The sequence below is a fragment of the Manis pentadactyla genome, chromosome X (genome assembly GCF_030020395.1).
Source record: "Manis pentadactyla isolate mManPen7 chromosome X, mManPen7.hap1, whole genome shotgun sequence".
In the NCBI taxonomy this organism is placed as follows: Eukaryota; Metazoa; Chordata; class Mammalia; order Pholidota; family Manidae; genus Manis; species Manis pentadactyla.
In genome coordinates, this window is record NC_080038.1 from 152,808,230 (window position 1) to 152,824,078 (window position 15,849).

Genomic DNA, 15,849 nt, shown 5'->3' on the forward strand with positions numbered 1-15,849 from the left:
GTAAAAAAACAGCAGCAGACTCACAGAACCCGAGAGTTGACTAAAAGTAACCAAAGGAAAAAGGACTGGGCAGGGTGAGTCTGAAGGGAGGGATAAGTGTGGGGAGAAAGAATGGGGGCATTAAGTTTAGCATGTATAATGCGCGGGGTCGGGTGTGCATGGGGAGTACTGTACAACAGAGAAGACTAGTAGAGATCATATAGCATCTTACTACTCACTGATGGACAGTGACTGTAACGGGGACTTTTGGGGGGTCATGGTGAAGGGGTCTACAGCATCCAACTACGCTGATCGACAGTGACTGAAGAGGTTTTTCGGGGGGACTTGGTGAAGGGGGAGCATAGTAAACATAATGTTCTTCACGTGATTGTAGATTAATGATAAAAAATATTCTTTAAGTACAATAAGTGCACAGCTCTGAATCATCAGAATAAAAGGTCAGGCACTGAGTGCTGCAAACAAAAGACACAGGGATAAAAGAAGGGATGAAAACTCAAGACACCTACGTGCTTACTTACAGGAGACTCACTTGAGATCCAAGGACACAGACAAACTACAAGCCGAAGGTGTGTGGACAAGTACCCTACACGAGTGAAACGGAAAATCAAACAATCAAGCAAATGGATTCTGTTTGAGTCCCCAGAGACAGTCAGCAGAAAATAGCCCTATCTGGCCACCGTGAATTCTTTTTGTTTGGTTTCAACAGTTCCCAGCCATAGATTTAGTGGTGCAGCAACATACTTCTCATTTTCTCTCACCTCAACAACTGAGTTGCTGCAATAATAAGAATCTGGGCCTTTGAAATCAGTGGATTTTATGATGTTCACGAATGTGAAAATCTAATAACCACCTAAAGAGGGAAGTTTGGACACTCAATAAACACGTCACTCCACAATACACTGTTAGCTCCCAACTGCTCCTATCTAGAAATTGGTGTTCCTTTTTATTTGACCCTCCGTCCTATCGGCGGTGATCACGCTGATGTCCTTCAAACATGGTGGTGAGCAAAGCAACAAGTTTACTTTTCTGTCGACAACAGGCCCAGAGGAATGATACTTGAGATCTTCAGGGAGCCCTTAGTCAATGAATGTGGCTAAATACAGACAGCAAGTTAGAAGGAGATGAAAGAGGACAGGGGATAGAGACACGGGTTCAAGTCCTGGCACAACCATTTCCTGGTTTTGTAGGTACACGCGGCCGACTCGAACTGCAAGTGTCTCGGTGAACCCAGTGCTCCCTCTGCAGCCTAGATACTTTGCAGGATTTTTGGGAGCATAGTGCAGGAAAGTGATATAGGGTATATGGTTAACTGTTCTGTACAGATGGACAGATGGACAGACAAAAGGATGATTGATTGTGTAATTGATTAATAGATAGACAGACAGATAGATAGATATAGGTACATATCGATTAGCACAAAGCTACTGCTCATAACAAGGAGAGCAATGGTGAAAGCACATTGCAAAACTACAAACAAAAAAGAAGAATGAAATCCAGTTTAAAAAGTGCAGTAAGCAGCCATAAGAAGAAAACAAATCCTATCATTTGCAATAACGTGGATGGAGCTAGAGGGTATTATGCTCAGTCAAATAGGCCAGGCGGAGAAATACATGTACCAAATGATTTCACTCATGTGTGGAGTATGATAACAAAGAAAAACTGAAGGAAAAGACAGCAGCAGACTCACAGAACCCGAGAGTGGACTAACAGTTACCAAAGAGAAAGGGACTGGGTAGGGTTTGTGGGAAGGGAGTAATAAGTGCGGGGAAAAAGAATGGGGACATTAGGATTAGCATGTATAATGTGTAGGGTGGGGTGTCATGGGTAGGGCTGTACAACACAGAGAAGACATGTAGTGATTCTACAGCATCTTAGTACATGCTGACGGAGAGCGGCTGTAACTGGGATTTGGGGTGACTTGGTGAAGAGGGTAGACAGAATAACATAATTTTCTGCATGTGATTGTATATTAATGAGAACAAAAAGAATTTCAAAGTGCAGTAAGAGCACAGCTCTCAAATATCAGAATAAAAGTACAGCCTTTGAGTGCTCCAATCAAAAGACACAGGGTTAGAAGAACTGATGAAAACTCAAGACCACCTACGTGCTCCCTTACTGGAGACTCACTTGAGATCCAAGGACAAAGACAAACTACAAGCTGAAGGGGCGGGGACAGGTACCCTACACAAGTGAAACTGAGAAACAAAGAAAGAAATGGATTCTGTTTTGGACCCCAGAGAGAGTCAGTAGAAAATAGCCCTATCTAGCCACCGTGAATTCTTTTTGTTTGGTTTCAGCAGTGCTCAGGCATAGATTTAGTGGTGCAGCAACTTCCTTCTCATTTCCTCTCACCTCAACAAATGAATTGCTGTAATAATATGCGTCTGGGCATTTATAATCATTGCTTTTTATGATGTTCACGAATGTAAAGAAGTAATAACCACCTAAAGAGGGAAGTTTGGACACTCAAATAAACACTTCACTCCACAACACACTCTTTGTTCCCAACTGCTCCTGTCCAGAAATAGGTGTTAATTCATATTTGTCCCTCCACCTATCAGCAGTGATCACGCCAATGTCCCTCAAACATGGTGGTGTGCAAAGGGCCAAGTACACTTTTCTGTCGACAACAGGCCCAGACGAAGGATACTTGTGGTCTTCAGGGATCACTTACTCACTGAATGTGGCTAAATAAAGTCAACAAGCGAGCAGGAAGTATAAGAGGACAGATGACAAAGATACGAGTTCAAGTCCTTTCACCTCCATTTACTGGTTTTGTAAGCACACTCTGCTGACTCTACCTGAAAGCGTATCGGTGAACACAGTGCTCTCCTTATGGCTTAGTTACCTTGCAAGGTTTCTGGAAGCATAATGTAGGGAAGAGACATAGGCTATGTTGTTAACTGTTCTGTACATAAGGATAGATTGGCAGACAAAAAGATGATTGTTTCATAGATAGATAGGTAGACAGACGACAGGTGAAAGATAGATAGATACGTACATAGATTAATAGATGATAGACATCATAGATAGATGATAGGAAGATAGATAGATAGATACATAGATAGATACATAGATACATAGATATATACATACAGAGATACATAGATAGACAGACAGACCTTTAGATAGATAGATACAGATACATGTCGATTGACACAAAGCTATTGTTCATAACCAGGAGTTGAATGGTGAATAACATAGCTAAACTACAAACAAAAAGGAAGAATGAAATCCAGTTTAAAAAGTGCAGTAAGCAGCCTTAAGAAGAAAACAACTACTACCATTTGCAATGACGTGGATGGAGCAAGACGGTAGTATGTTCAGAAAAATAGGGCAGGCGGATAAAGGCAAGTACCAAGTGATTTCACTCATGTGTGGAGTATAACAACAAAGAAAAACTGAAGTAAAAAAACAGCAGCAGACTCACAGAACCCGAGAGTTGACTAAAAGTAACCAAAGGAAAAAGGACTGGGCAGGGTGAGTCTGAAGGGAGGGATAAGTGTGGGGAGAAAGAATGGGGGCATTAAGTTTAGCATGTATAATGCGCGGGGTCGGGTGTGCATGGGGAGTACTGTACAACACAGAGAAGACTAGAAGAGATCATATAGCATCTTACTACTCACTGATGGACAGTGACTGTAACGGGGACTTTTGGTTGGGACATGGTGAAGGGGTCTACAGCATCCAAATACGCTGATCGACAGTGACTGAAGAGGTTTTTCGGGGGGACTTGGTGAAGGGGGGAGCATAGTAAACATAATGTTCTTCACGTGATTGTAGATTAATGATAAAAAATATTCTTTAAGTGCAATAAGTGCACAGCTCTGAATCATCAGAATAAAAGGTCAGGCACTGAGTGCTGCAAACAAAAGACACAGGGATAAAAGAAGGGATGAAAACTCAAGACACCTACGTGCTTACTTACAGGAGACTCACTTGAGATCCAAGGACACAGACAAACTACAAGCCGAAGGTGTGTGGACAAGTACCCTACACGAGTGAAACGGAAAATCAAACAATCAAGCAAATGGATTCTGTTTGAGTCCCCAGAGACAGTCAGCAGAAAATAGCCCTATCTGGCCACCGTGAATTCTTTTTGTTTGGTTTCAACAGTTCCCAGCCATAGATTTAGTGGTGCAGCAACATACTTCTCATTTTCTCTCACCTCAACAACTGAGTTGCTGCAATAATAAGAATCTGGGCCTTTGAAATCAGTGGATTTTATGATGTTCACGAATGTGAAAATCTAATAACCACCTAAAGAGGGAAGTTTGGACACTCAATAAACACGTCACTCCACAATACACTGTTAGCTCTCAACTGCTCCTATCTAGAAATTGGTGTTCCTTTTTATTTGACCCTCCGTCCTATCGGCGGTGATCACGCTGATGTCCTTCAAACATGGTGGTGAGCAAAGCAACAAGTTTACTTTTCTGTCGACAACAGGCCCAGAGGAATGATACTTGAGATCTTCAGGGAGCCCTTAGTCAATGAATGTGGCTAAATACAGACAGCAAGTTAGAAGGAGATGAAAGAGGACAGGGGATAGAGACACGGGTTCAAGTCCCAGCACAACCATTTCCTGGTTTTGTAGGTACACGCGGCCGACTCGAACTGCAAGTGTCTCGGTGAACCCAGTGCTCCCTCTGCAGCCTAGATACTTTGCAGGATTTTGGGGAGCATAGTGCAAGAAAGTGATATAGGGTATATGGTTAACTGTTCTGTACAGATGGACAGATGGACAGACAAAAGGATGATTGATTGTGTAATTGATTAATAGATAGACAGACAGATAGATATAGGTACATATCGATTAGCACAAAGCTACTGCTCATAACAAGGAGAGCAATGGTGAAAGCACATTGCAAAAATACAAACAAAAAAGAAGAATGAAATCCAGTTTAAAAAGTGCAGTAAGCAGCCATAAGAAGAAAACAAATCCTATCCTTTGCAATAACGTGGATGGAGCTAGAGGGTATTATGCTCAGTCAAATAGGCCAGGCGGAGAAATACATGTACCAAATGATTTCACTCATGTGTGGAGTATGATAACAAAGAAAAACTGAAGGAAAAGACAGCAGCAGACTCACAGAACCCGAGAGTGGACCTACAGTTACCAAAGAGAAAGGGACTGGGTAGGGTTTGTGGGAAGGGAGTAATAAGTGCGGGGAAAAAGAATGGGGGCATTAGGATTAGCATGTATAATGTGTAGGGTGGGGTGTCATGGGTAGGGCTGTACAACACAGAGAAGACATGTAGTGATTCTACAGCATCTTAGTACATGCTGACGGAGAGCGGCTGTAACTGGGATTTGGGGTGACTTGGTGAAGAGTGTAGACAGAATAACATAATTTTCTGCATGTGATTGTATATTAATGAGAACAAAAAGAATTTCAAAGTGCAGTAAGAGCACAGCTCTCAAATATCAGAATAAAAGTACAGCCTTTGAGTGCTCCAATCAAAAGACACAGGGTTAGAAGAACTGATGAAAACTCAAGACCACCTACGTGCTCCCTTACTGGAGACTCACTTGAGATCCAAGGACAAAGACAAACTACAAGCTGAAGGGGCGGGGACAGGTACCCTACACAAGTGAAACTGAGAAACAAAGAAAGAAATGGATTCTGTTTAGGACCCCAGAGAGAGTCAGTAGAAAATAGCCCTATCTAGCCACCGTGAATTCTTTTTGTTTGGTTTCAGCAGTGCTCAGGCATAGATTTAGTGGTGCAGCAACTTCCTTCTCATTTCCTCTCACCTCAACAAATGAGTTGCTGTAATAATATGCGTCTGGGCATTTATAATCATTGATTTTTATGATGTTCACGAATGTAAAGAAGTAATAACCACCTAAAGAGGGAAGTTTGGACACTCAAATAAACACTTCACTCCACAACACACTCTTTGTTCCCAACAGCTCCTGTCCAGAAATAGGTGTTAATTCATATTTGTCCCTCCACCTATCAGCAGTGATCACGCCAATGTCCCTCAAACATGGTGGTGTGCAAAGGGCCAAGTACACTTTTCTGACGACAACAGGCCCAGACGAAGGATACTTGTGGTCTTCAGGGATCACTTACTCACTGAATGTGGCTAAATAAAGTCAACAAGCGAGCAGGAAGTATAAGAGGACAGATGACAAAGATACGAGTTCAAGTCCTTTCACCTCCATTTACTGGTTTTGTAAGCACACTCTGCTGACTCTACCTGAAAGCGTATCGGTGAACACAGTGCTCTCCTTATGGCTTAGTTACCTTGCAAGGTTTCTGGAAGCATAATGTAGGGAAGAGACATAGGCTATGTTGTTAACTGTTCTGTACATAAGGATAGATTGGCAGACAAAAAGATGATTGTTTCATAGATAGATAGGTAGACAGACGACAGGTGAAAGATAGATAGATAGGTACATAGATTAATAGATGATAGACATCATAGATAGATGATAGGAAGATAGATAGATAGATACATAGATAGATACATAGATATATACATACATAGATACATAGATAGACAGACAGACCTTTAGATAGATAGATACAGATACATGTCGATTGACACAAAGCTATTATTCATAACCAGGAGTTGAATGGTGAATAACATAGCTAAACTACAAACAAAAAGGAAGAATGAAATCCAGTTTAAAAAGTGCAGTAAGCAGCCTTAAGAAGAAAACAAATACTACCATTTGCAATGACGTGGATGGAGCAAGACGGTAGTATGTTCAGAAAAATAGGGCAGGCGGATAAAGGCAAGTACCAAGTGATTTCACTCATGTGTGGAGTATAACAACAAAGAAAAACTGAAGTAAAAAAACAGCAGCAGACTCACAGAACCCGAGAGTTGACTAAAAGTAACCAAAGGAAAAAGGACTGGGCAGGGTGAGTCTGAAGGGAGAGATAAGTGTGGGGAGAAAGAATGGGGGCATTAAGTTTAGCATGTATAATGCGCGGGGTCGGGTGTGCATGGGGAGTACTGTACAACAGAGAATACTAGTAGAGATCATATAGCATCTTACTACTCACTGATGGACAGTGACTGTAACGGGGACTTTTGGGGGGTCATGGTGAAGGGGTCTACAGCATCCAACTACGCTGATCGACAGTGACTGAAGAGGTTTTTCTGGGGGACTTGGTGAAGGGGGAGCATAGTAAACATAATGTTCTTCACGTGATTGTAGATTAATGATAAAAAATATTCTTTAAGTACAATAAGTGCACAGCTCTGAATCATCAGAATAAAATGTCAGGCACTGAGTGCTGCAAACAAAAGACACAGGGATAAAAGAAGGGATGAAAACTCAAGACACCTACGTGCTTACTTACAGGAGACTCACTTGAGATCCAAGGACACAGACAAACTACAAGCCGAAGGTGTGTGGACAAGTACCCTACACGAGTGAAACGGAAAATCAAACAATCAAGCAAATGGATTCTGTTTGAGTCCCCAGAGACAGTCAGCAGAAAATAGCCCTATCTGGCCACCGTGAATTCTTTTTGTTTGGTTTCAACAGTTCCCAGCCATAGATTTAGTGGTGCAGCAACATACTTCTCATTTTCTCTCACCTCAACAACTGAGTTGCTGCAATAATAAGAATCTGGGCCTTTGAAATCAGTGGATTTTATGATGTTCACGAATGTGAAAATCTAATAACCACCTAAAGAGGGAAGTTTGGACACTCAATAAACACGTCACTCCACAATACACTGTTAGCTCCCAACTGCTCCTATCTAGAAATTGGTGTTCCTTTTTATTTGACCCTCCATCCTATCGGCGGTGATCATGCTGATGTCCTTCAAACATGGTGGTGAGCAAAGCAACAAGTTTACTTTTCTGTCGACAACAGGCCCAGAGGAATGATACTTGAGATCTTCAGGGAGCCCTTAGTCAATGAATGTGGCTAAATACAGACAGCAAGTTAGAAGGAGATGAAAGAGGACAGGGGATAGAGACACGGGTTCAAGTCCCGGCACAACCATTTCCTGGTTTTGTAGGTACACGCGGCCGACTCGAACTGCAAGTGTCTCGGTGAACCCAGTGCTCCCTCTGCATCCTAGATACTTTGCAGGAATTTTGGGAGCATAGTGCAGGAAAGTGATATAGGGTCTATGGTTAACTGTTCTGTACAGATGGACAGATGGACAGACAAAAGGATGATTGATTGTGTAATTGATTAATAGATAGACAGACAGATAGATAGGTATAGGTACATATCGATTAGCACAAAGCTACTGCTCATAACAAGGAGAGCAATGGTGAAAGCACATTGCAAAACTACAAACAAAAAAGAAGAATGAAATCCAGTTTAAAAAGTGCAGTAAGCAGCCATAAGAAGAAAACAAATCCTATCATTTGCAATAACGTGGATGGAGCTAGAGCGTATTATGCTCAGTCAAATAGGCCAAGCGGAGAAATACATGTACCAAATGATTTCACTCATGTGCGGAGTATGATAACAAAGAAAAACTGAAGGAAAAGACAGCAGCAGACTCACAGAACCCGAGAGTGGACTAACAGTTACCAAAGAGAAAGGGACTGGGTAGGGTTTGTGGGAAGGGAGTAATAAGTGCGGGGAAAAAGAATGGGGGCATTAGGATTAGCATGTATAATGTGTAGGGTGGGGTGTCATGGGTAGGGCTGTACAACACAGAGAAGACATGTAGTGATTCTACAGCATCTTAGTACATGCTGACGGAGAGCGGCTGTAACTGGGATTTGGGGTGACTTGGTGAAGAGGGTAGACAGAATAACATAATTTTCTGCATGTGATTGTATATTAATGAGAACAAAAAGAATTTCAAAGTGCAGTAAGAGCACAGCTCTCAAATATCAGAATAAAAGTACAGCCTTTGAGTGCTCCAATCAAAAGACACAGGGTTAGAAGAACTGATGAAAACTCAAGACCACCTACGTGCTCCCTTACTGGAGACTCACTTGAGATCCAAGGACAAAGACAAACTACAAGCTGAAGGGGCGGGGACAGGTACCCTACACAAGTGAAACTGAGAAACAAAGAAAGAAATGGATTCTGTTTAGGACCCCAGAGAGAGTCAGTAGAAAATAGCCCTATCTAGCCACCGTGAATTCTTTTTGTTTGGTTTCAGCAGTGCTCAGGCATAGATTTAGTGGTGCAGCAACTTCCTTCTCATTTCCTCTCACCTCAACAAATGAGTTGCTGTAATAATATGCGTCTGGGCATTTATAATCATTGATTTTTATGATGTTCACGAATGTAAAGAAGTAATAACCACCTAAAGAGGGAAGTTTGGACACTCAAATAAACACTTCACTCCACAACACACTCTTTGTTCCCAACTTCTCCTGTCCAGAAATAGGTGTTAATTCATATTTGTCCCTCCACCTATCAGCAGTGATCACGCCAATGTCCCTCAAACATGGTGGTGTGCAAAGGGCCAAGTACACTTTTCTGTCGACAACAGGCCCAGACGAAGGATACTTGTGGTCTTCAGGGATCACTTACTCACTGAATGTGGCTAAATAAAGTCAACAAGCGAGCAGGAAGTATAAGAGGACAGATGACAAAGATACGAGTTCAAGTCCTTTCACCTCCATTTACTGGTTTTGTAAGCACACTCTGCTGACTCTACCTGAAAGCGTATCGGTGAACACAGTGCTCTCCTTATGGCTTAGTTACCTTGCAAGGTTTCTGGAAGCATAATGTAGGGAAGAGACATAGGCTATGTTGTTAACTGTTCTGTACATAAGGATAGATTGGCAGACAAAAAGATGATTGTTTCATAGATAGATAGGTAGACAGACGACAGGTGAAAGATAGATAGATAGGTACATAGATTAATAGATGATAGACATCATAGATAGATGATAGGAAGATAGATAGATAGATACATAGATAGATACATAGATATATACATACATAGATACATAGATAGACAGACAGACCTTTAGATAGATAGATACAGATACATGTCGATTGACACAAAGCTATTATTCATAACCAGGAGTTGAATGGTGAATAACATAGCTAAACTACAAACAAAAAGGAAGAATGAAATCCAGTTTAAAAAGTGCAGTAAGCAGCCTTAAGAAGAAAACAAATACTACCATTTGCAATGACGTGGATGGAGCAAGACGGTAGTATGTTCAGAAAAATAGGGCAGGCGGATAAAGGCAAGTACCAAGTGATTTCACTCATGTGTGGAGTATAACAACAAAGAAAAACTGAAGTAAAAAAACAGCAGCAGACTCACAGAACCCGAGAGTTGACTAAAAGTAACCAAAGGAAAAAGGACTGGGCAGGGTGAGTCTGAAGGGAGGGATAAGTGTGGGGAGAAAGAATGGGGGCATTAAGTTTAGCATGTATAATGCGCGGGGTCGGGTGTGCATGGGGAGTACTGTACAACACAGAGAAGACTAGTAGAGATCATATAGCATCTTACTACTCACTGATGGACAGTGACTGTAACGGGGACTTTTGGGGGGGACATGGTGAAGGGGTCTACAGCATCCAACTACGCTGATCGACAGTGACTGAAGAGGTTTTTCGGGGGGACTTGGTGAAGGGGGAGCATAGTAAACATAATGTTCTTCACGTGATTGTAGATTAATGATAAAAAATATTCTTTAAGTACAATAAGTGCACAGCTCTGAATCATCAGAATAAAAGGTCAGGCACTGAGTGCTGCAAACAAAAGACACAGGGATAAAAGAAGGGATGAAAACTCAAGACACCTACGTGCTTACTTACAGGAGACTCACTTGAGATCCAAGGACACAGACAAACTACAAGGCGAAGGTGTGTGGACAAGTACCCTACACGAGTGAAACGGAAAATCAAACAATCAAGCAAATGGATTCTGTTTGAGTCCCCAGAGACAGTCAGCAGAAAATAGCCCTATCTGGCCACCGTGAATTCTTTTTGTTTGGTTTCAACAGTTCCCAGCCATAGATTTAGTGGTGCAGCAACATACTGCTCATTTTCTCTCACCTCAACAACTGAGTTGCTGCAATAATAAGAATCTGGGCCTTTGAAATCAGTGGATTTTATGATGTTCACGAATGTGAAAATCTAATAACCACCTAAAGAGGGAAGTTTGGACACTCAATAAACACGTCACTCCACAATACACGGTTAGCTCCCAACTGCTCCTATCTAGAAATTGGTGTTCCTTTTTATTTGACCCTCCATCCTATCGGCGGTGATCACGCTGATGTCCTTCAAACATGGTGGTGAGCAAAGCAACAAGTTTACTTTTCTGTCGACAACAGGCCCAGAGGAATGATACTTGAGATCTTCAGGGAGCCCTTAGTCAATGAATGTGGCTAAATACAGACAGCAAGTTAGAAGGAGATGAAAGAGGACAGGGGATAGAGACACGGGTTCAAGTCCCGGCACAACCATTTAATGGTTTTGTAGGTACACGCGGCCGACTCGAACTGCAAGTGTCTCGGTGAACCCAGTGCTCCCTCTGCAGCCTAGATACTTTGCAGGATTTTGGGGAGCATAGTGCATGAAAGTGATATAGGGTATATGGTTAACTGTTCTGTACAGATGGACAGATGGACAGACAAAAGGATGATTGATTGTGTAATTGATTAATAGATAGACAGACAGATAGATAGATATAGGTACATATCGATTAGCACAAAGCTACTGCTCATAACAAGGAGAGCAATGGTGAAAGCACATTGCAAAACTACAAACAAAAAAGAAGAATGAAATCCAGTTTAAAAAGTGCAGTAAGCAGCCATAAGAAGAAAACAAATCCTATCATTTGCAATAACGTGGATGGAGCTAGAGGGTATTACGCTCAGTCAAATAGGCCAGGCGGAGAAATACATGTACCAAATGATTTCACTCATGTGTGGAGTATGATAACAAAGAAAAACTGAAGGAAAAGACAGCAGCAGACTCACAGAACCCGAGAGTGGACTAACAGTTACCAAAGAGAAAGGGACTGGGTAGGGTTTGTGGGAAGGGAGTAATAAGTGCGGGGAAAAAGAATGGGGACATTAGGATTAGCATGTATAATGTGTAGGGTGGGGTGTCATGGGTAGGGCTGTACAACACAGAGAAGACATGTAGTGATTCTACAGCATCTTAGTACATGCTGACGGAGAGCGGCTGTAACTGGGATTTGGGGTGACTTGGTGAAGAGGGTAGACAGAATAACATAATTTTCTGCATGTGATTGTATATTAATGAGAACAAAAAGAATTTCAAAGTGCAGTAAGAGCACAGCTCTCAAATATCAGAATAAAAGTACAGCCTTTGAGTGCTCCAATCAAAAGACACAGGGTTAGAAGAACTGATGAAAACTCAAGACCACCTACGTGCTCCCTTACTGGAGACTCACTTGAGATCCAAGGACAAAGACAAACTACAAGCTGAAGGGGCGGGGACAGGTACCCTACACAAGTGAAACTGAGAAACAAAGAAAGAAATGGATTCTGTTTTGGACCCCAGAGAGAGTCAGTAGAAAATCGCCCTATCTAGCCACCGTGAATTCTTTTTGTTTGGTTTCAGCAGTGCTCAGGCATAGATTTAGTGGTGCAGCAACTTCCTTCTCATTTCCTCTCACCTCAACAAATGAATTGCTGTAATAATATGCGTCTGGGCATTTATAATCATTGCTTTTTATGATGTTCACGAATGTAAAGAAGTAATAACCACCTAAAGAGGGAAGTTTGGACACTCAAATAAACACTTCACTCCACAACACACTCTTTGTTCCCAACTGCTCCTGTCCAGAAATAGGTGTTAATTCATATTTGTCCCTCCACCTATCAGCAGTGATCACGCCAATGTCCCTCAAACATGGTGGTGTGCAAAGGGCCAAGTACACTTTTCTGTCGACAACAGGCCCAGACGAAGGATACTTGTGGTCTTCAGGGATCACTTACTCACTGAATGTGGCTAAATAAAGTCAACAAGCGAGCAGGAAGTATAAGAGGACAGATGACAAAGATACGAGTTCAAGTCCTTTCACCTCCATTTACTGGTTTTGTAAGCACACTCTGCTGACTCTACCTGAAAGCGTATCGGTGAACACAGTGCTCTCCTTATGGCTTAGTTACCTTGCAAGGTTTCTGGAAGCATAATGTAGGGAAGAGACATAGGCTATGTTGTTAACTGTTCTGTACATAAGGATAGATTGGCAGAAAAAAGATGATTGTTTCATAGATAGATAGGTAGACAGACGACAGGTGAAAGATAGATAGATACGTACATAGATTAATAGATGATAGACATCATAGATAGATGATAGGAAGATAGATAGATAGATACATAGATAGATACATAGATACATAGATATATACATACATAGATACATAGATAGACAGACCTTTAGATAGATAGATACAGATACATGTCGATTGACACAAAGCTTTGTTCATAACCAGGAGTTGAATGGTGAATAACATAGCTAAACTACAAACAAAAAGGAAGAATGAAATCCAGTTTAAAAAGTGCAGTAAGCAGCCTTAAGAAGAAAAAAAATACTGCCATTTGCAATGACGTGGATGGAGCAAGACGGTAGTATGTTCAGAAAAATAGGGCAGGCGGATAAAGGCAAGTACCAAGTGATTTCACTCATGTGTGGAGTATAACAACAAAGAAAAACTGAAGTAAAAAAACAGCAGCAGACTCACAGAACCCGAGAGTTGATTAAAAGTAACCAAAGGAAAAAGGACTGGGCAGGGTGAGTCTGAAGGGAGGGATAAGTGTGGGGAGAAAGAATGGGGGCATTAAGTTTAGCATGTATAATGCGCGGGGTCGGGTGTGCATGGGGAGTACTGTACAACACAGAGAAGACTAGTAGAGATCATATAGCATCTTACTACTCACTGATGGACAGTGACTGTAACGGGGACTTTTGGGGGGGACATGGTGAAGGGGTCTACAGCATCCAACTACGCTGATCGGCAGTGACTGAAGAGGTTTTTCGGGGGGACTTGGTGAAGGGGGTAGCATAGTAAACATAATGTTCTTCACGTGATTGTAGATTAATGATAAAAAATATTCTTTAAGTGCAATATGTGCACAGCTCTGAATCATCAGAATAAAAGGTCAGGCACTGAGTGCTGCAAACAAAAGACACAGGGATAAAAGAAGGGATGAAAACTCAAGACACCTACGTGCTTACTTACAGGAGACTCACTTGAGATCCAAGGACACAGACAAACTACAAGGCGAAGGTGTGTGGACAAGTACCCTACACGAGTGAAACGGAAAATCAAACAATCAAGCAAATGGATTCTGTTTGAGTCCCCAGAGACAGTCAGCAGAAAATAGCCCTATCTGGCCACCGTGAATTCTTTTTGTTTGGTTTCAACAGTTCCCAGCCATAGATTTAGTGGTGCAGCAACATACTTCTCATTTTCTCTCACCTCAACAACTGAGTTGCTGCAATAATAAGAATCTGGGCCTTTGAAATCAGTGGATTTTATGATGTTCACGAATGTGAAAATCTAATAACCACCTAAAGAGGGAAGTTTGGACACTCAATAAACACGTCACTCCACAATACACTGTTAGCTCCCAACTGCTCCTGTCTAGAAATTGGTGTTCCTTTTTATTTGACCCTCCGTCCTATCGGCGGTGATCACGCTGATGTCCTTCAAACATGGTGGTGAGCCAAGCAACAAGTTTACTTTTCTGTCGACAACAGGCCCAGAGGAATGATACTTGAGATCCTCAGGGAGCCCTTAGTCAATGAATGTGGCTAAATACAGACAGCAAGTTAGAAGGAGATGAAAGAGGACAGGGGATAGAGTCACGGGTTCAAGTCCCGGCACAACCATTTCCTGGTTTTGTAGGTACATGCGGCCGACTCGAACTGCAAGTGTCTCGGTGAACCCAGTGCAGCCTAGATACTTTGCAGGATTTTTGGGAGCATATTGCAGGAAAGTGATATAGGGTACATGGTTAACTGTTCTGTACAGATGGACAGACAAAAGGATGATTGATTGTGTAATTGATTAATAGATAGACAGACAGATAGATAGGTATAGGTACATATCGATTAGCACAAAGCTACTGCTCATAACAAGGAGAGCAATGGTGAAAGCACATTGCAAAACTACAAACAAAAAAGAAGAATGAAATCCAGTTTAAAAAGTGCAGTAAGCAGCCATAAGAAGAAAACAATTCCTATCATTTGCAATAACGTGGATGGAGCTAGAGGGTATTATGCTCAGTCAAATAGGCCAGGCGGAGAAATATATGTACCAAATGATTTCACTCATGTGTGGAGTATGATAACAAAGAAAAAGTGAAGGAAAAGACAGCAGCAGACTCACAGAACCCGAGAGTGGACTAACAGTTACCAAAGAGAAAGGGACTGGTTAGGGTTTGTGGGAAGGGAGTAATAAGTGCGGGGAGAAAGAATGGGGGCATTAGGATTAGCATGTATAATGTGTAGGGTGGGGTGTCATGGGTAGGGCTGTACAACACAGAGAAGACATGTAGTGATTCTACAGCATCTTAGTACATGCTGACGGAGAGCGGCTGTAACTGGGATTTGGGGTGACTTGGTGAAGAGGGTAGACAGAATAACATAATTTTCTGCATGTGATTGTATATTAATGAGAACAAAAAGAATTTCAAAGTGCAGTAAGAGCACAGCTCTAAAATATCAGAATAAAAGTACAGCCTTTGAGTGCTCCAATCAAAAGACACAGGGTTAGAAGAACTGATGAAAACTCAAGACCACCTACGTGCTCCCTTACTGGAGACTCACTTGAGATCCAAGGACAAAGACAAACTACAAGCTGAAGGGGCGGGGACAGGTACCCTACACAAGTGAAAGTGAGAAACAAAGAAAGAAATGGATTCTGTTTTGGACCCCAGAGAGAGTCAGTAGAAAATAG